Below are 21,529 nucleotides of genomic sequence, written 5' to 3'. Positions count from 1 at the left end.
AAAAGGGATAATGCCTGTCTTCTCTGCTAGTTAGGGTTGGATCGATTGACAGGATCTGATGGGCCAAAGGACAACATCATGCTTGCTTTGGCGTGAATTTGTGGCTGGACTTCTTTCTTAATATCAACCACTTTATAGAGTGTACTGGGTGCATTTTTTTCTGGTCCAACACTATTGAGGTTGCTATGTGTGGTATGACGTCAGTGTCTGGGGAGGCTGACCGGAAGGGCGAGTCGACCGGAAGGGGAAACAGGGCAGAGGGAGCCTCGATCGGCGTTCGTGCCCTTTTCGAACGGGGCAAGCTTCAAGGATCGGATACTGCAAGACGGACTCACAGTCGAGGAAAGGAAAACCGAGGTAAGGCGATTACATCTACTCGTACGCACACACCACAAGCTATTTCGGCACCACGGGCAGAAATTCGCCGCGATGGCAGCCACCAAGATTAGGATCGCCAGCGATGTGATCAGGCCTTTTAATGGCGAAGATGTGATGGCTTGGATACGAAAAATTAGGCTCGTTGCCAAGCTGCAAGGAATAAGTGATGTGGCGAGTCTCATGGCTCTGTACTTGGAAGGGAGCGCCCTGACCCTCTACCTAGAAATGGACGAGGAAGAAAGATTAAGTGCAGAGAATGTCGAACGGAGGCTGAGAGAGGCATATACGGAGAGCGAGTACGCTGCCTTCGTAAAGCTAGGAACGATTAGATGGGGGGGAGAACAGGTGGATGAATACGCGGCGGAAGTGCGAAGACTGGCCACGCTGGCTGGGTTTACGGGAGAAGGCCTGGACAGAGTGACGCGGCTGGCGTTTGTAAATGGATTCCCCGACGACGTAGGGATCCGATTACAGCAGTTGGCTGGCAGGAGGAAGATGGCGCTCAGCGAGCTAGTAGCGCAAGCTCGCGTGTTGACACAGCACGTCAGAAGGAAGCCGATAGCGATGGCGGCGACAGAGGCACGTTCCGACAGACGACAGCCTGAGAGCGGCGTGAGGAAGCCTACCGAGCAACGACAGCGGCCGTTCTCGAGCCGGTGTTTCAAATGTCAGGGGCCGCACATGGCAAGGGAATGCGCCGAATCGGGGCCCGTCTGCTATTGATGCAGGAAGACTGGGCACATCGCCTGTGATTGCGACCAGGGAAACGACCGTGGGGAAGTTGCTGCCTCTCAAACTTTCCCCACAACCAAGTAGAGGTGCTTGTGGAGGGGCTGCCCGTGGTCGGAGTCAAGGTCGAGGGGAAGAAGTTCAAGGCCCTCGTGGACACGAGTTGCACGACTACCCTCGTGACGCCAAGGGTGGCGAAGAAATGGGATGGGACGAGTAGCGTCCGAGCGGTCGACGGTAGAGAGATCCGTTGCAGGGGCAGCTCCAGTCTGGAGATAGCGTTACCGAGCGCGGCGCTGAGGCTACGGGTGATCGTGATCGACTATGTGATAGACGGAGTTGATGTCGTATTGGGGATGGACGCCATCAACCGTCTTGGTGGCGTTAGGATTGCAGGAGATGAGGTCACGTTCGGAAGCGTGGGGGGATCGTGCGCCGTGAGTTGGGACCGCCAGGGAGAGCAGAGCCCCGTCGAGGACAGCGCCGCTTACACCATCAAAGACAAAGATTTTCAGGCGGCGTTTGATGGTCGGAGGTGGACGATAGAATGGCGATGGAAGGACGAGCCTCCACTACTAAAGAACAGGGTGAGCTGCTACCAGCATATGTTGAAAGGTCACGCCGGCGTCGAGTTCGACGAGGAGGTAGAGAGATGGATCAAGGAAGGAGTCCTTGTCCCGTGGAAAGAGGAGGTGGTGAGTGGAGTGCTGCCTCTGATGGCGGTGGTGCAGCCGACGAAAGGAAAAGTCAGACCGGTGCTGGACTTTAGGGAACTGAACGACCATATATCGTGCCACACGGGAGGCGAGGCAACAGACGTTTGCGGTGAGACGTTACGTGTGTGGAGACAGTCGACCAAGGCAGCGACGATCATCGACTTGAAGTCGGCATATTTGCAGCTCCGTGTGAGTGACAAGCTGTGGCGATACCAGCTGGTGCGGTACATACTGTTTAACCAGGCTGGGTTTCGGGCTGAATTCCGCTCCGAAAATTATGGCGATGGTGCTCAAGTCCGTCCTAGGGAAAGAGGAGAGAATAAGGAAGGCCACCAGTTCCTACATCGACAACATTTTGGTTGACGAGACTGTAGTGCCAGCCACCGAGGTAGTGAGACACCTGGAGAGGTTTGGGCTGATTGTGAAGCCGCCTGAGTCGATGGTGGGGGGAGCTGCGCTGGGGCTGAAGCTACAAAAAGACAGATCGGGCGAGCTGGTGTTCCGGAGAGGAAGTGAGATTCCAGAGCTGAGTTCCAGCGTCAGCAGGAGAGAGTTGTTCTCGGTTTGTGGGAAGTTGATCGGACACTATCCGATCGCTCGTTGGTTGCGCATTGCATGTAGTTACATCAAGAGACGAGCAGAGGGGGAGAGTTGGAGTGACAAGGTAGGAGAGGCGACGGTGGTGATGATGCGGGAAATCCTGGAGAGAACGAGAGCGGAAGACCCGGTCAGAGGAAACTGGTATGTGCCCAAGACGGAGTGCGGGACGGTTTGGTGTGATGCTAGCAGTATAGCGATAGGGGTTGTGTTGGAGATCGAAGGTGCTGAGGTGGAGGATGCGGCCTGGCTACGGAAAGCGGACGACTTCAACCACATCAATGTCGCCGAACTGGATGCGGTGCTGAAAGGGGTGAACCTGGCCCTGAGATGGGGACTGCGCTCGATCGAGATCCGGACGGATTCGGCCACTGTGGTCGGCTGGGTGGGAACAGTAATTACCAGCGAGAAGAGAGTCCGGACGAAAGGTGCCGCGGAGATGTTGGTGAAACGCCGCCTAGGAGTTCTGGGAGAGCTGATCGCCGAGTTTGGACTGAAGCTGACCGTGGTTTTCGTGCCTTCGGAAAGAAACAGGGCGGACGCACTGACCAGGGTGAAAAAGGCGTGACTGGAGGAACCGGAGGAAGCAAGGAAAGGGATAGCAGCAACGTGTCGGCTGGGTGACTCCGAACTGAAGGAGCTGCATGCTATGCACCACTTGGGGGTGGATAGGACCCTGTATCTGGCAAAAATGGTTGATGCTGACGTCACTAGGAGAAACGTTAAGAAAGTGGTCGCGAAATGTGACAGATGCCAGTCCATTGACCCCGCCCCAGGTGGGCATGAGCAGGGGAACCTCTCAGTAGAGTGCAACTGGAGGAGACTGGCTGTGGATGTGACGCACTACCGTCAGGAAATGTATCTCAGCATGGTCGACTGCGGGCCGGGCCGGCTGGCCATTTGGACGGAGCTGAGGACAGGCATTGCCGATGAGATTGGCCGCATTCTGAACGGGATATTCTTGGAGAGGGGTCCTGTGGAAGAACTGCTAATGGACAACGGGGCGGCGTTTCGTTCGGAAGCGTTGGGAGAGATGCTTGACCGGTGGAAGGTGCGACGGTTATTTAGAGCGGCGTATAGACCGAGTGGCAACGGAATCGTTGAGAGGCACCATCGGACGATCAAGGCCATGGCTGAAAGGGGGCACATTTCGCCCCTGGAAGCGGTCTACTGGTACAATATGTCTCCCCAATCCGGACAAGAGTCTGTTCCGCACAGAGCGGTGTTCAAATATGAATGGAGGCATCCCTGTGAGACTCCGGAGTTCTGCGAGGAAGAGAAGGGACCCGCCGGCGTGAAAGTAGGGGAGGAAGTTTGGGTCAAGCCGCCGAGGGCACGCTGCACATCACAATGGGGCAGGGGAACAGTGACAGCGGTCAATTCCAGAAACAATGTCTCTGTGGATGGAATGCCGCGTCACGTGCTGGATCTGCGCAGGATTGCCACTTCGTCGGATGAAGAGTGCGATGGAAACGAGCCACCTAGCTTGAGAAGATCTCGACGTGTAGGGCGCCCACCCGGTTGGATGGCGGACTTCGAATTGGAGTAGGGGTGAACGTGATCTTTAAGATCAGGGTGGCGTGTGGTATGACATCAGTGTCTGGGGAAGCTGACCGGAAGGGCGAGTCAACTGGAAGGGGAAACAGGGCAGAGGGAGCCTCGATCAGCGTTCGTGCCCTTTTCGAACGGAGCAAGCTTCAAGGATCGGATACCGCAAGACGGACTCGCAGTCGAGGAAAGGAAAACCGAGGTAAGGCGATTACATCTACTCGTACGCACACACCACACTATGTATCTCAAAAGACTAAATTCCTCCTCTTTGAAAGAGTGGACTACAGTAGAGGGAGGCAGGTTTTTGTTAGGTAATGCAAAGCTAAAGTAAGGGTCAGAATAGGTTTCTTGCTATAGAGGAAACACTTGGTAGATTGCATTATGCAAGAGTGGGTGGGAGTTAGAAAGACAGATCAACACGATACCAAGGCGTGGTTAGAGATGGAGTAGGAGTGTGAATGTACTGAATGATGAACCAGGGTTGGGGCAGGGGAGGTTTCAATGGTAAATGTAAGTTGGAGGAAATAAAGGAAAGAATAGACAATGACTAGAGATTGGTTAGGGTTCAAAGGTAAATATAATGAATGGTGGACAAGATTGGAGGGGTGATCAATGATACTTATAAATTAGTAGGAATGTCAGAGACATTAGGTGCTGACTGGCAGTATGGAGTGAATGAAGAGCTGTAGAATAGTAATAATACAAAAGAAGGGTGAGAGAGAGAGAGAGAGAGAGAGAGATGATGTGTGAGTAGGTAACTTGTAAGAATGTGAAGGAAATGAGAGAGATATAGTGTGTGGGGTGAGTGAGAGATGTATGGTGCAAATCAGTAGGAAGTAGTTTAGAGTAGGGTGAGAGATAATTTGGTAACACAGATGGGTGATCAATGTAAAATATGAATGAAGGACTGTAGAGGGAGTGAGAAATATATAGTGTTAGCTGCAAGCCAAGATGAAATGATTCTTTGGAGAAGGAGAGAGATAATTTATAGCATACAAAAGTAAGGTGATTCATGTAAAATGTAAATGGGAAAGGACATTGTTACAGTAGAGAATATCAGGTAGCCAGAAGGGCAGCTAGGCAACAGGTTTACATAGCAAAAGGAATGGCAGAAGGTAAGAAGTCTTCCAATGTCCTACAGTATGAGGATCAGAGATGTGAGGTGTTCAAAATTGCAAAGCAGTGTTATCATTGTTTATTTGAACAGCTTGGTCATTTCCTTTCAACATGTACTTGATGTCATACTTAATTGACCTCTGTGAAGCAATGATTTCAATGTTGCAGTGGCATTTGAATGCTCTTAAGAGTTTCATTATATGGTACAACCCATTTGTTATTGTTTGTTTTTCCATTCTTATGAGATTCAACTCCTCTCATTGCAACTGATCTTCGTCTATAAAGAGATAGTCTCTTTTTTTTCTGCATTTTGATTAAGATGATAAAGACTAATATTCTATTTTAAATAAGATAGTAATTTTCTCCATCAAGTTCATCCATAATGCAACAGCTTGTTGCTGATACCACAAAATTGAAAATATTGTTGGAAGGTATTGAAGTGTAATGATATTTGGTTGACATTTGGTTAGATGTTGAGAACGTTTGCATCTGTTCTAAGTTTTCATGTCTTCCTTTAAATTTCTTGCCATGTCTCTATGTTATGTGTTTTGGTATGTATATATGGTGAGGCATTTGGAGGAGAAATACTTGACTAAGAGTAAACTGCTGTGTCTTGTTTTTTGTTGATCTAGAAAAAGTGTTTAACTGAATACCACACTCAATAATTTTGTGGTTGGTGAGGAAATTGGGTGCAGACAAATGGCTTGGAAAGGCTGTACAAGCTACGTACAAAAATGCAATGAGTAACATGAGAGTTGGCAACACTTTCAGTGATGAATTTAATGTGAAAGTAGGAGTTCATCAAGACTTACTCTTGACTCCTCTTCTATTCATCGTAATCTTACAGGCCATCAGAGGAGTTTAAAGCTGATTGTCCATGAGAATACCTCAATACCGATGATCTAGCTCACATAGCTTAACCTATAGGAAAATTAGGGTGGAAATTTCAGGCATGAAACTAAACTGGGAATCAAGAGAGCTTAAAGTAAACCTAGCAAAGATAAAGATTTTAGTAAGAAGATGGGACCATAGTACCTTCAGGGTCCTGTTTGATATGCAGAAAATGAGTAAGTATAAACTCCATATGCTATACCCAATGTATGTTATGGACACACATGACTTAGTGATTGCAGATAGACTATCCAAGAACATAAGTTTCATATGTGATAAATGCATTTGAGCAGTAAGTACTATGAGTGCACCAGAAATAGATTCTCTAAAATACCCGCATGACTCACTAGAAATAGTTGACAGCTTTTATTAGCTAGGAGATGTAATTAACAAGGAAGGTGATTGCTCTGAAATTATTGTAGCCAGAGTAAGAACAGGATGGAGAAAATTCAGGGAACTATGACTACAGCTGACAATAAATGTTTTTCTGCTCAGAGTGAAAAGCAGATTGTATGATGGTTGTGTTAGAACTGCAATACTGCAAGGTAGTGAGGTATGAGCCTTAAATGCAGAGGATTTGAAAAGAATGGAAAGAAATGAAACAATCATGCTTCATTGTATGTGCAGAGGTGGGAGACACAGAAAGATTGGGGAAACTGGTAAAGGCTGATCTTAGGACCTTGACACTCGTGGAGGTGATGACAAAGGACTGGGATGACTGTTGATAACCAGTTCTTGAGAGGACCTGCTTAGCACAGTAAAGCTGAGTTCTGGTTAAGCTCTGGATGTATGTATATGCACAAGTGGGCTCATTGCTCAATTTCCTTCCACTTTGAGATACCCCCATTCCACCTTCTTAACTGCACCACTTCCTTGATACCACTTTTCTTCTTACCCAGAACCATTTCACTTGTAATTTATAAATACTATTCTATCCACTCACAATTTCATGGGTGGAATCAGCAACTATCTATCCTACTTCACCGCCATACATCTCTCACCCTCCTCATGTACTATGCCTGCTTCTCTCTTTTATCACCTACTCCAGCATTCTACCCAAAAGCATCTCTCTTTTGTCCTTCTGTCTACTGTTTCATCATTGGTATTCTGCTGCTTGGCACTATCAGTAGCCTCCTACATCCCATCATCATTGTTTTTCAACTCTACTTCCTCACTCCCACACTCTGTTATTGGAAGGTATTGAAGTGTGATGATCTTTGGTTGACATCAGTGGTTTGTCATGTACATCCTCTATAGCAAGGAGTCTGTTCTTCTCTGGCTTTATCTCATTTTACCCATTTTTGCCCCTAATCTCCTTGCATAGAGTTACTCCCAAATGTTTGTAGTCTTCCAAACTGCATGGCAGTCTCATCAGTGTTGGTGGCATGAAAAAAACACCCAGTACATGCTGTAAAGTAGTTAAGGGCATGTAGCAGTAGAAACCATACCAGTGCAAATGCTGGAGCACGATGCAGTCTTTGGGCCAATCAGATTCTGTCAAGTCATTCAATCCATGCCAGCATGGAACATGATGTGGTAAATATTGTTATTATATACTAGCAGTATAGCCCGTCGCTGCCCGGGATTAAGCTAGGATTATTAAGTGATCAAGTGCTTTATTTCAAACCAAAATAAGAAACATCGACATCAGATTTGACAGAAATCTGTTGAAATTGGTTTGGCTGAAAATGGTTTGCTGGCAATTTGATTGGGAAATCCCATAAGGAATCAGTTTATTGGTTATTTCCACTCATTGACTGTTTTTTTAAATGTTGCATCAAAGATCTGCATAGGAGAAGGTTGATCTGAAGGTTTGCATTGGGGATCTGGATTGGAGTAACTTAGGAAAACTTACCAACAGCCTTAACCAAAATATAAGGGGCCTGTCCCTTCTAGGTTAACTCTAACCCTAACCCTAACCCTGACCCTAAAACCATAACCCTAACACCAATCCTAATCCTAATCCTAACCCTAACACTAACCTTAACCCTAACCCTAATCCTAACCGTAAAACCCTAACCCTAAAACCCTAAGCGTAAGACCCTAGTGGAAATTGTGCGGGTGTTAATCTGAAAAATTACCAAACCCTTTTTGTGGTCCGAAAAACAGGTTGGGGGGGGGGGGGGGGTTGACTGACAAATTGTTACATACCTTTTTGTTTCATAGTTGTGAAATATAAACAAAACTTTTTCGCTCCCAAAGCAGTATATGTGCGTGTGTGTGAGAGTGAGAGGGGGGAGAAAGATTAATGATCTAAAATAAATAAATGATTTAAAATAAATATATTTTAATTGTGTGAGAAAGTATATATAATCTCATTATAGAATATAGTGTCTTTCAAAAACATCTTATATTTTAAACTATATCTCATGTTTAAGAAAAAGAAATGCATTTTACATTTTACACTTACTCTGTCTTCCTTACCTACATTTTCTTTCGTAAAACGCTTTGTCTCCCTCTTCCACTTTTTCGTTCTTTTGTTAGATGCTGGCAAACAAACTCTGCCTTGGTTAGAGAAATTTTTTTTTCCTTAGACGCTTTGTCTCCCTTTCCCACTTTTTGTTAGACGCTAGCAAACACTCTGTATCTCCCCTTGTCACAAACACACTATTTCTTTCTTTCTCTCTCTCTCTCTCTTCACGCGCGTACACACAGATTTGACTTCGCCATGTCAACATACTTCAAAATTGGTAAAAGTTTATCGATTTTTACAGCTATACGTGGCTGCCTCTGAGAGAAAAATTTGACGAAAATGCAGATAGGGTCATGACGAATGTCCTCCTAAAATTGGGTCGACATGCGTGCTAATTTGTGGACGTGCATAAATTATATTCACGTACACACACACATACACATCTCGGCTTTTATATATATATATATGGATGAATTAATATACACAGCTAGGCACAATATAATACAATAAAGGAAAAATTTAATCATCACTAGGTGACTGAGGGTGCCGAAGCATCTATATTGCAAGGAGTAAAAGTTAAAAACTCTTAATGCTGTAAGAAATGCACAATATATATACATTGACAGTGGGTAACCACTCCATGAGCGTCTCTAGGATCACTAGAATAGACTAGTTTTGCCTATCAGTCATAGGCTTGTCAGTAGTGATTACTCAAACACTTGATGATTTGGTTAAATCCGGCTGTCAAACAATTGAGCGTTTGAATAATCACTACTGATGAGCCTATGACTGATAGGCGAAACTAGTCTAGTGTAGTGATCCTAGAGATGCTCATGGTGTGGTTATCTCCCCTGTCAGTTGATATATATATGTATATATATATAATATATATTGCATGCTTTTTACAGCATCAGGAGTTTTTAACTCTTACTTCTCGCAATGTAGGTGCTTTGACACCCTTGGTTGCAGTTAGTGACAATTAAATTTTTCATGACGACTGGCACCCGTGCCAACGTCGTCTCCTTCTTTGGACATGAAACTCAGCTTGCAAAGACTTATTGGGGCAAGCGAAATCGAGATAACACCTGTGCCCAGCGTCGCCTTTCTGGCACTTGTGCCTGTGACATGTGTAAGGATTTTCGTGCGAGATCGTGCCAGTGCCCCTGGACTGACTCTTGTGCGGGTGGCACATAAAATACACCATTTTGAGCGTGGCCGTTGCCAGTACCGCCTGACTGGCCTTCGTAGGATTTTCGAGCGAGATCATTGCCAGTGCCCTTAGACTGGCTCTTGTGCGGGTGGCACATAAAATACACCATTTTGAGCGTGGCCGTTGCCAATACCACCTGACTGGCCTTCATGTGGGTGACACATAAAAGCACCCACTACACTCTCAGAGTGGTTGGTGTTAGGAAGGGCATCCAGCTGTAGAAACTCTGCCAAATCAGATTGGAGCCAGGTGTTGCCATCTGGTTTCACCAGTCCTCAGTCAAATCGTCCAACCCATGCTAGCATGGAAAGCAGACGTTAAACAATGATGATGATATATATATATATATATATATATATATATATATATATATATATACATTTATATGTATACATTTATATGTATTTTGTTGAGTCTCTGGAGAGTCATGCCAATATTATTAACACATGCACTGGTTCAATTCTACTCTTTTGTTGTTATGAGCTACTTTTTCAACGATTTTCATCTTGGTCCATTACCGATGCTACATTTGTCTGCTTGAGATCTCATTGCATGTGTGTATTTGTGTGCCAGTGTATGCATGTGCTTGTGTATGTTTGTATGTGTGTGTGTATGTATACATTCTGCATATTAATTGTCTCCATGTGTGCATGCTCATGTGTTTATGTATGATTGTGTGTGTGTTTCTGTGTGTACATCTGCTTCCTTGTGTGTGCGTGCTTGAGTGTGTCTATGTGTATGAGTTAGTGTGTGTGTATACACATGCACCCATTGTGTATGCATATGTGCCTATATGTCTTTGTGTGTATGGTCATGTGTTTCTGTCTACTTGTGTGTGTGTCTGTACTTTTGTGTATGTGTGTATCTGTCTGTACTACCTATGTATCTACCTTCCTACATACGTTCCTATCTACCTCTCTATCTATCTATCTATCTATCTATCTATCTATCTATCTATCTATCTGCTTATTGTTAGCTTGCTTATCTTCCCACATGAGTATATACATACATACGTACGTACAGATGTACGTACGTATGCACGCACGCACGCAAGTGCACGCATACAAAAAGATTTCAAGCAGAGAAACAAAATTGTCATTGAAAAGGTTGAAAGTTGCAATGAAAGAACTCTGACAAACAAAAACAAAACAAATGACTTACTGTTTAACCAACTTGAACAAACAATTGATTAGTTGGTAGGATATTTAACCAATTAACTAATAATAAAGGAGTGGAATTGAACTAGTGTGTGTGTTAATAATATTGGCATAATGACTCTCTCTAGGCAAAACAAAATTTACATTATTTACATTTGACGGATATTTATCCTCATCTTGTTTGTTGTTAACACAATGTTTCAGCTGATATACCCTCCAGCCTTCATCAACCTGGGTTCTCATTCCTAAGGTATTTTTCAATGTTATTATTATTATTATTATTATTCAGGTCACAGCTTGGAATCGAACTCGGAATCTTGGGGTTACTAGCGCGCGCTCTTAACCATGACGCCATATGCCTGTGGGCAATTATGGAGTGAATTTTAGGGCTTATAAATCTAATATTTTCCTATCCTTCCTTAATACCGGTTCCCATATGCTATTCATATCTGCACTTGGTCTGCTTAGGAGGTTGTTGTCTCCTAGCATATGTGCTGCTTCTTTTAGTTTTCGTATTTTCCAGTGTTGTTCTCTGTCTATTATTTTAACTTCATCCCAGAGTGGGGAGGTGGTCTCCATTTTTCCATACATGATCAGCTATACCCGATTTATCAATATCTCCTCGTGTCACAGCTTTGCAATTTTCCTCTACCCTTATTTTGAGGGCGTGGCATGTTTTGCCTTTGTATAACCTACCACAGCTGCATGGGATGGAGTACACACAGTTTTTGGTCATATTCTCTTCTGTTGGTGGTTCTACTCGAAGGAGATATTTGCGAAGTGTTGTATTACTCTTGAATACTATCCTGATGTCATATGGGTCGCATATCTTTTGTACCTTTTCAGAGAGGCCTTTCACATAGGGTAGACAGACTGTGGACCGTTTATTGGTTTCATCCTCTCTTTTCTTCATAATTGGAGTGGATAGTATGTTTTTGGAGTAGTTGTTGTTTAATAGATTGTTACTGAGCCTGATCATTTCTTCGTGGTAGGTATCACGATCGCTACTCATATATTCTTTGCTCGATGTTTTAGGCACTGAGCAATCCATCTCTTTACACTGTATAGATGGTGGGAATTGAAGTTGAGGTATCGTCCAGTGAAGGTCGGCTTGTGGTATATGAATGTCCTGAATCCAAACTTGGTGCGTGTTATTTATACGTCCAGGAATGCTAGCTGATTGTCTTTTTCCTTTTCCATTGTGAACTGTATGGCTTTATTGAGTTCACATGATCTAACAGCACTTAGACATATTCCTGGTGGTGCCAGAGTATAAAGGTATCATGAACATATCACAGTTGGTTTTAGTGGTGTCAATTCTAAAGCCAAATTCTCAAAGTATTCCATATATATATATTGGCTATTATCAGTGATAATGTTGAACCCATAGCTAAACCCTCTTCTTGTCGATATATATCTGTCCATATTAAAGTAGGTAGTTTCTACAGAGAAGGTTGATATTTCCATCAAGTTTCTAGTGCGTTCTTTTAGATGGGTGTCTGTCACTAGTTTCTCTTGAATCACCGATAGTGTTTCATCAGTTGGGACTTTAATGAACAGACTTATCACATCTAGACTCACCATCTGGTTGGATTCAATGGGGGTATCCTTGATCAATTCTGTGAAGTGGGTGGAATTCTTCATGAATGATGTTGATTTTCCTGCTAATAGACTGATTATACCCACAAGGAAGCAGCTCAGTGGATGACATGCTGAACCTCTACAGCTCACTATAGGTCTTAATGGAATACCATCCTTGTACGGGAGACCGTACATGTGTGGTAGTTTACTGTAGTGTTGAGTCAGTTGTCTGTACGTCATTGGTGTAAAGTGATTCTTGTTCTTGATCAAAATCTGTGACAACTTCCTCTCTGATGAGGACAAATATCCATCAAATGTAAATCATCATCATCATCATCATCATCGTTTAACGTCCGCTTTCCATGCTAGCATGGGTTGGACGATTTGACTGAGGACTGGTGCAACCGGATGGCTACACCAGGCTCCAATCTAATTTGGCAGAGTTTCTACAGCTGGATGCCCTTCCTAACGCCAACCACTCAGAGAGTGTAGTGGGTGCTTTTACGTGTCACCCGCACGAAAACGGCCACGCTCGAAATGGTGTCTTTTATGTGCCACCCGCACAAGAGCCAGTCCAGGGGCACTGGCAACGATCTCGCTCGAAAACCCTACAAGGCCAGTCAGGCGGTACTGGCAACGGTCACGCTCAGGATGGTACATCTTATGTGCCACCCGCACAAGAGTCAGTCCAGGGGCCCTGGCAACGATCTCACTTGGCTTGCCGGGTCTTCTCACGCACAGCACATTTCCAAAGGTCTCGGTCAGTAGTCATCGCCTCGGTGAGGCCCAATGTTCGAAGGTCTTGCTTCACCACCCCAGCCCAGGTCTTCCTGGGCCTACCTCTTCCACGGGTTCCCTCAACTGTTAGGGAGTGGCACTTTTTCACGCAGCTATCCTCATTCATGTGTTACCACATGTCCAAACCAGCGCAATCGTCTCTCTTGCACACCACAACTGATGCTTCTTATGTTCAGCTTTTCTCTCAAGATACTTACACTCTGATGGGTATGCACATTTACACTACACATCCAGCGGAGCATACTGGCTTCATTCCTTGCGAGCTTACGCATGTCCTCAGCAGTCACAGCCCATGTTTCACTGCCATGTAGCATGGCTGTTCGTACACATGCGTCATACAGTCTGCCTTTTACTCTGAGTGAGAGTCCCTTTGTCGCCAGCAGAGGTAAGAGCTCTCTAAATTTGGCCCAGGCTATTCTTATTCTAGCAGTTACACTTTCAGCGCACCCACCCCCACTACTAACTTGGTCACCCAGATAGCGGAAGCTATCGACTACCTCTAGTTTTTCTCCCTGGAATGAGATAGAAGTTGTTTTCTGTTTGTTTACAGTGTTTATTGCACCTGAACATCTGCCACATACAAAAACTAACTTCGTAGTTAATCTGCCTTTGATATTGTTGCACCTCTTATGTGTCCATAGCTTGCACTGGGTACATCTTATAGAGTTACTACCTACTCCTTTACTGCATACTGAGCAGGGCCATCTACCTGAAGGGGTTTGTGTTTTATCTACCTTCCTACTTATTAGGATTTTGGTTTTTGCTAGGTTGACTCTAAGGCCCTTCGAAAACTTCTCCTCTAGTTCTGATAGTGACTGCGCAATTAGTGCAAGGTCATCAGCATAGAGGAGCTCCCAGGGGCAACCTGTCTTGAATTCCTCTGTGATCGCTTGGAGGACTATGATAAATAGGAGGGGGTTGAGGACGGAACCTTGGTGGACCCCTACCTCTACCCGGAATTCATTACTGTACTCATTTCCAACCCTCACCTTACTGACAGCATCTTTGTACATGGCTCGCACAGCTCTTACTAACCATTCTTCTATCCCAAGTTTCCTCATTGACCACCAGATAAGGGATCAGGGGACCCTGTCAAAGGCTTTGTCCATGTCAACGAAGGTCAGGTACAGAGGTTTATCCTTGGCTAGATATTTCTCCTGCAGCTGTCTCACTAGAAATATGGCATCAGTGGTGCTTTTACCTGGCACGAACCCAAACTGCATCTCATCTAAATTGATTCGCTCCCTAATTAGTTGGGCTATGACCCTCTCCGTAACTTTCATAACCTGATCTAACAGCTTGATGCCTCTGTAATTATTAGGATCTAAAGCGTCACCTTTACCTTTGTAGCAGTTTACTATGGTGCTGCTACACCAGTCATTGGGTATGACTCCTTCGTGTATCACCTGGTTCGTAATATGGGTGACTAGGCTGTAGCCAACACTGCCAGATATTTTGAGCATCTCTGCAGTGATTCCTGATGGGCCGGGGGCTTTCCCTGTCTTCATACTCTTAATTGCTTTATCTACCCTGGTACTGTCAACTCGGATAGCTGGTCCCTCTGTTGGGTCGACATACGGCAGGCTCTCTTTCTCCCATTCATTCTCTTTATTAAGCAATCTATCGTAGTGGCATCTCCAGACCTCTTTCTTTGCAGCCTCATTTAGTGCAAGCGTACCATCATCCATGCGCACACATTTCTCTCCTACAACATCACTATTCTCTCTCCTACACTGTCTTGCAACACGAAATACCTCGAGTCTTTGGTCCTCACGGCGCAGAACATTGGCAAATCTTTTCTTATCTGCTTCCCCTCTGGCTAAATAAACCTGTCGCCTAGCTTCCCTTCTGGCAGATTGGTACAATTCCCTGCTACCATCGTTCTTCCAGTCCTTCCAAGCCTGTTTCTTTTGTCTAATAGCCCCGTCTACATCCTTGTTCCACCACCACTTTACTCTGGGTCGAGAGGGGACTTTACACCAGCCACAGATCTGGTCTGTGGCTCTCAACAGGTTGTCCCGCAGAAATCTCCAATTGTCTTCCACGTTGTATGATGCTATATCCCCTTCTATTTCGTCAAATGCTTCAAGTAACTTGTCTCTAAATCTCTGTCCATTTGCAGGGTCTTTAAGTTTCCATTCCCTTCTCCTCCAAGCCGGTCTACTTCTGGGCACCCATATTGCCTTGATCTCGAAGTCGCTAACTACTAATCTGTGTTGGGGTGTACATTCTTCGCCAGGGAGGGTTTTGGCATTTATAAGCCTCCCTCTTTCTCTAGTTCTGGCGAGGATGTAGTCGATTTGGCTAGAGTGTCTGCCGGATTGGTAGGTGACTAGGTGACAGGCAGGTTTCCTGAAGTTGGTATTGCAAACCATAAGATCGGTTGCATCACAGAACTCCAGCAGTCTGGTTCCCTCCTCGTTGCGGGAACCGAAGCCATAGCCTCCATGTATGCCATGGAAGCCTCCAGCACGACGTCCGACATGACCATTGAAGTCACTAGCCACAAAGAGAAGGTCTCTGTCTCTTGTCGACGAGGTAGTTTGCAAGAGGGTGTCATAGAATTGGTCTTTCAGCCCAACCGGTATCCCCGGTTGAGGGGCATAGGCTGAGATGACAGTAGCTAGCCTATGATGAAGCACTAGTCTAATCTTAAGTACTCTGTCACATACTCTAACTACCTCGATTACCTTATCAACCCATTTCTCTGCTAGAAGTATTCCTACGCCCCCGACTCCGTCAGTGTTCCCTGGCCAGAAAAACTTGTACCTGTGTTCTTTGCCTGTGAGGAACCTCGCAGAACCTCCTCTCCATCTTACTTCTTGGATGCAGCACAGATCTACGCGTCGCCGTTCAAGCATCTCAACAATCTCGCCAGACCTACCTTTCAGAGTGCCAACGTTGAGAGTGCCAATCCTGACAGTGTGGGAGGAGTGGGTGTCAGGGGAGTGGGCCCGTGTGACCCTGGGATGGGGGTAAGCAGTGTCGTGAACCTGAAAAGAAAGCTTGCATTTGGCAGAGTTCATAAACAAAAACAATACCTACAACCTTCATATACTACCCAATCTTTATGCGCTATAAGATCGATAAGAGGGGAGTATAAGGTCACAGGCAGTGTTCGCGGAAGATGATCTAAAAAGACTTCCGGTGCTGGTGGAGGGGGTGGGAGGGCGGGCGTACCGCGGGCTAATGGAGCTTCGTCGTGGGTTCTATTAGCATAGAGATTCCAGTACCAAATTGTGGTGGAGTTGGAAAGCGAGCTAGTTATATGTCTGGGGTTCGCGCGCGAGTCGAAGAGGAAATGGTGGAAGTGGTGATTCAGAGAGAGAGAGAGATAGAATACAATAGGGAGGGAGAGGGAGAGGCAGCAGTACAACATGCTGGTCAAATTCGTTAGGTTTTAAGAAAAAAGTTGAAAGAAACACAGTAGTGTTTAAACGTGAGATTAAATGCTTGAATTGGTAACAGAAATGAGAGTTAAAAATCGTAATTTTTTAAAGGGGGTTAGAGACAAATTTCAGTCAGGTTTGGGCTAAGGAGCAAACTTCAACAAGTAGAGGCGAAGACGATAGATCGCGTGAGATAGAGAAAAAAATACATAAATGTGTAGTTAGAGAAAATGAAGTGGGGTGGTGGAAGGGGAGCGCATCAGAAGGGATAATATATGAAAAATAGGAATGACTTAGCTATTGTTCATTTCTTGGTGAGCTTTGTCGCGGGCTAATGGAGCTTCGTCGTGGGTTCTATTAGCATAGAGATTCCAGTACGAAATTGTGGTGGAGTTGGAAAGCGAGCTGGTTATATGTTTGGAGTGCGCGCGCGAGTCGAAGAGGAAATGGTGGAAGTGGTGATTCAGAGAGAGAGAGAGATAGAATACAATAGGGAGGGAGAGGGAGAGGCAGCAGTACAACATGCTGGTCAAATTCGTTAGGTTTTAAGAAAAAAGTTGAAAGAAACACAGTAGTGTTTAAACGTGAGATTAAATGTTTGAATCGGTAACAGAAATGAGAGTTAAAAATCGTAATTTTTTAAAGGGGGTTAGAGACAAATTTCAGTCAGGTTTGGGCTAAGGAGCAAACTTCAACAAGTAGAGGCGAAGATGATAGATCGCGTGAGATAGAGAAAAAAATACATAAATAATCATGAATTCAAGACAAATGTGTAGTTAGAGAAAACGAAGTGGGGTGATGGAAGGGGAGCGCATCAGAAGGGATAATATATGAAAAATAGGAATGACTTAGCTATTGTTCATGTCTTGGTGAGCTTTGTTGCGGGCTAATGGAGCTTCGTCGTGGGTTCTATTAGCATAGAGATTCCAGTACGAAATTGTGGTGGAGTTGGAAAGCGAGCTGGTTATATGTTTGGGGTTCGCGCGCGAGTCGAAGAGGAAATGGTGGAAGTGGTGATTCAGAGAGAGAGAGAGATAGAATACAATAGGGAGGGAGAGGGAGAGGCAGCAGTACAACATGCTGGTCAAATTCGTTAGGTTTTAAGAAAAAAGTTGAAAGAAATAATGTACATAATTCCTCATCTCTTAAATATAGAACTAAAACAAAATTTGTTTCAACACATGAATTCACATGAAAAATCTTGCAAACCAGATTAAAAAACCACAGAGAGAGAGAAAGAGAGACAGACAGACAGACAGACAGACAGACAGAGTTCATATTTACTGAAAACAAAAGACAAAGACAGGTGAAGGAACAACAAGCTAGGGTATCAGTTTGATGCTCAGGGAAAATGAAAAAGTCTTCGATGTTTCAAGCCTATGTTCTTCAACAGAAAGAAAAAAAAGGAGAGAGTCTGAAACAAAAAACAGATAGAGAAAAAAAATGTATAGGGGTTAACAGGTCAACATGATGTAATGGCCAGAAGAAAGAGGTTGAGTGAAAGGGAAATAATAATAACAGTGACCTGGTTGAACTAGGATGCACGAGCACGTGTGTCTTTGTGGGAATGGTGTTTGTGTTAGCATGTATGTGTGAATGGGGGCAAGCATGTGTGAATGTATATGTAGGTGAGCTTAGAATTATGTGTATGTGTGTATGTGTATAAGTAACCTAGTGCATACATTTTGGGGAGTGATGTGCATTTTATGTACTAGTGCGTATGTGTGTGTGTGCGTATAGACGTGTACATGTGTGTGGGGTTATCATGTATGTGTATAAGTAACCTAATGCATGCATTGTGTGGAGTGATTTGCATTTCATGTATGTGTGTTTGTGTGTTGTGGGCAGATGCTTGTGTGTAGCAGTTGATGTGTGCGTGTTTGGGTGGGGTATGTATGTAGGCACACACAAACAAATATATGCATATATATCATCCTCATCGTTTAACGTCCGCCTTCCATCCTAGCATGAGTTGGACGATTTGACTGAGGACTGGCGAACCCAGATGGCTACACCAGGCTCCAATCTGATTTGGCAGAGTTTCTACAGCTGGATACCCTTCCTAACGCTAACCGTTCCAAGAGTGTAGTGGGTGCTTTTGCGTGCCACTGGCATGAAGGCCAGTCAGGAGGTACTAGCAACGGCCATGCTCAAAATGGTGTATTTTACGTGCCACCTGCACAGGAGCCAGTCCAGCGGCACTGGCAATGACCTCGCTCGAATCTTTTTTCACATGCCACCAGCACAAGAGCTAGTAAAGCGATGCTGGTAACGATCACACTCAAATGGTGCTATTTACGTGCCACTGGCACAGAAGCCAGTGGGCTGCTCTGGCAATGATCACGCTTGGACAGTACTCTTAGCGCTCCACTGGTACAGGTGCGATCACGATTTCGATTTCACTTGCCCCCAACAGGTCTTCATAAGCTAAGTTTAGTGTCCGATAAAGAAGAGGTTGGCATCGGTGCCAGTCATCGAATTTGGTTCGATTTCGATTTCACTTACCTCAACAGGTCTTCACAAGTGGAGTTTAGTGTCCAATGAAGGAAGGTACACAGAGGCCTCGGATTATGGTCTCACTTGGCTTGCCGGGTCTTCTCACGCACAGCATATTTCCAAAGGTCTCGGTCACAAGTCATTGCCTCGGTGAGGCCTGATGTTTGAAGGTCATGCTTCACCACCTCATCCCGGTCTTCCTGGATCTACCTCTTCCACAGGTTGTGGCACTTTTTCACACAGCTATCCTCATCCATTCTCGCTACATGACCATACCAGTGCAATCGTCTCTCTTGCACACCACAACTGATGCTTCTTAGGTCCAACTTTTCTCTCAAGGTACTTACACTCTGTCAAGTATGCATACTGACATAACACATCCATCGGAGCATACTGGCTTCATTCCTTGCAAGCTTACGCATGTCCTCAGCAGTCACAGCCCATGTTTCACTGCCATGTAGCATGGCTGTTTGTACACATGCATCATACAGTCTGCCTTTTATTCTGAGCGAGAGGCCCTTTGTCACCAGCAGAGGTAAGAGCTCTCTGAACTTTGCCCAGGCTATTCTTATTCTAGCAGCTACCCTTTCAGCGAACCCTCCCCCACTACTAACTTGGTCACCTAGATCAGGAATCTTCAAACTTTTGACTTGCGGACCCCTTTATATTTCAGGCTTTACCTTAGTGTGAGGGAGACAGTCCAGCGGCACTGGCAACGATCGAATGTCTTTCGAATGTCGCTCGAATGTCTTTTCACGTGCCAGGAAGGCGACATTGGTAACAATCACGCTCAAATGGTGCTATTTATGTGCCACCGGCACGGAACTCAGACAGCTGCTCTGGCAACGATCACGCTCAGACGGTGCTCTTAGTGCTCCACTGGTACAGGTGCTATCACGATTTCGCTTTTGCATGCCCCAACAGGTCTTTGCAAGCCGAGTTTAGTGTTCAGTGAAAGAGACGTTAGCATAAGTGCCAGTCTACAAATTTAGTTCGATTTCGATTTCACTTGCCTCAACAGGTCTTCACAAGCGGAGTTTAGTGTCCAATGAAGGAATGTTACACGTAAGTGGACTGGCTACATCCCTGGCAGAGGCCTTGGATTTTGGTCTCCCTGGGCTTGCTGGGTCTTCTCACGCACAGCATATTTCCAATGTCTCGGTCACAAGTCATTGCCTCGGTGAGGCCTAATGTTCAGAGGTCGTGCTTCACCATCTCATCCCAGGGCCTGCCTCTTGTACGGGTTCCCTCAACCGCTAGGGTGTGGCACTTTTTCACACAGCTATCCTCATCCATTCTCGCCACATGTCCATACCAGCACAATCGTCTCTCTTGCACACCACAACTGATGCTTCTTAGGTTCAACTTTTCTTTCAAGGTACTTACACTCTGTCTGGTATGCACACTGACATTACTCATCCATCGAAGCATACTGGCTTCATTCCTTGCGAGCTTACGCATGTCCTCAGCAGTCACGGCCCATGTTTCACTGCCATGTAGCATGGCTATTTGTACACATGCGTCATACAGTCTGCCTTTTACTCTGAGTGAGAGTCCCTTTGTCGCCAGCAGAGGTAAGAGCTCTCTGAACTTTGCCCAGGTTATTCTTATTCTAGCAGCTACCCTTTCAGCGAACCCTCCCCATCTACTAACTTGGTCACCCAGATAGTGGAAGCTATCAACTACGTCTAGTTTTTCTCACTGGAATGTGACAGAAGTTATTTTCTGCACATTTTCAGCATTTATTGCACCTGAACATCTGCCACATACAAAAACTAACTACCTAGTTAACCTGCCTTTGATATTGCTGCACCTGAAGGGGTTTGTGGTTTGTCTCTCTTCATACTTATTAGGACTTTAGTTTTAGCTAGGTTGATTCTAAGGCCCTTCGATTCTAGTCCTTGCTTCCACACCTGAAACTTATCCTCTAGTTCTGATAGTGACTCAGCAATTAGTGCAAGGTCATCAGTATAGAGGAGCTCCCAGGGGAATCCTATTTTGAATTCCTCTGTTATCGCCTGGAGGACTATGATAAATAGGAGGGGGATGAGGGCAGAACCTTGGTTGACCCCTACCTCTACTCGGAATTCTTCTCTGTACTCATTGCTAACCCTCACCTTACTGACAGCGTCTCTGCATATGGCTTGCACAGCTCTCACTAACCATTCTTCTATCCCTAGTTTCCTCATTGACCACCAGATAAGGGATCGGGGGACCCTGTCAAAAGCTTTCTCTATGTCAACGAAAGCCAGGTACAGAGGTTTATCCTTGGCTAGGTATTTCTCCTGCAGCTGTTTTACCAGAAATAAAGCATCAGTGGTGCTTTTCCCTGGCATGAACCCAAACTGCATCTCATTTAAATTGACTCGCTCCCTAATTAGTTGGGCTATGACCCTCTCAGTGACTTTCGGTGTTAAACGTAGGTGTTATTCAAACTCTTTTATTTCCGACACATGTTACAGAGATATCACTGGTATTATTCGGAAGGAATAAAATGGTGTATAAAA

At 45.1% G+C, this 21,529-nt stretch overlaps 1 protein-coding gene across 3 annotated transcripts in view; it reads left to right on the top strand.

The window, feature by feature from the left end:
- The window catches only part of LOC106871767 (vacuolar protein sorting-associated protein 54), a 484,461-nt gene that overhangs the window by 147,367 nt on the left and 315,565 nt on the right, over nt 1-21,529 (top strand). The gene's annotated exons all lie outside the window — the stretch shown is intronic.

This window comes from Octopus bimaculoides, chromosome 11, assembly GCF_046866305.1.
Source record: "Octopus bimaculoides isolate indiv1 chromosome 11, ASM4686630v1, whole genome shotgun sequence".
Classification (NCBI taxonomy): domain Eukaryota; kingdom Metazoa; phylum Mollusca; class Cephalopoda; order Octopoda; family Octopodidae; genus Octopus; species Octopus bimaculoides.
Note: the sequence above shows the minus strand (reverse complement) of the source record. Positions and strands in the feature narration are given on the sequence as shown.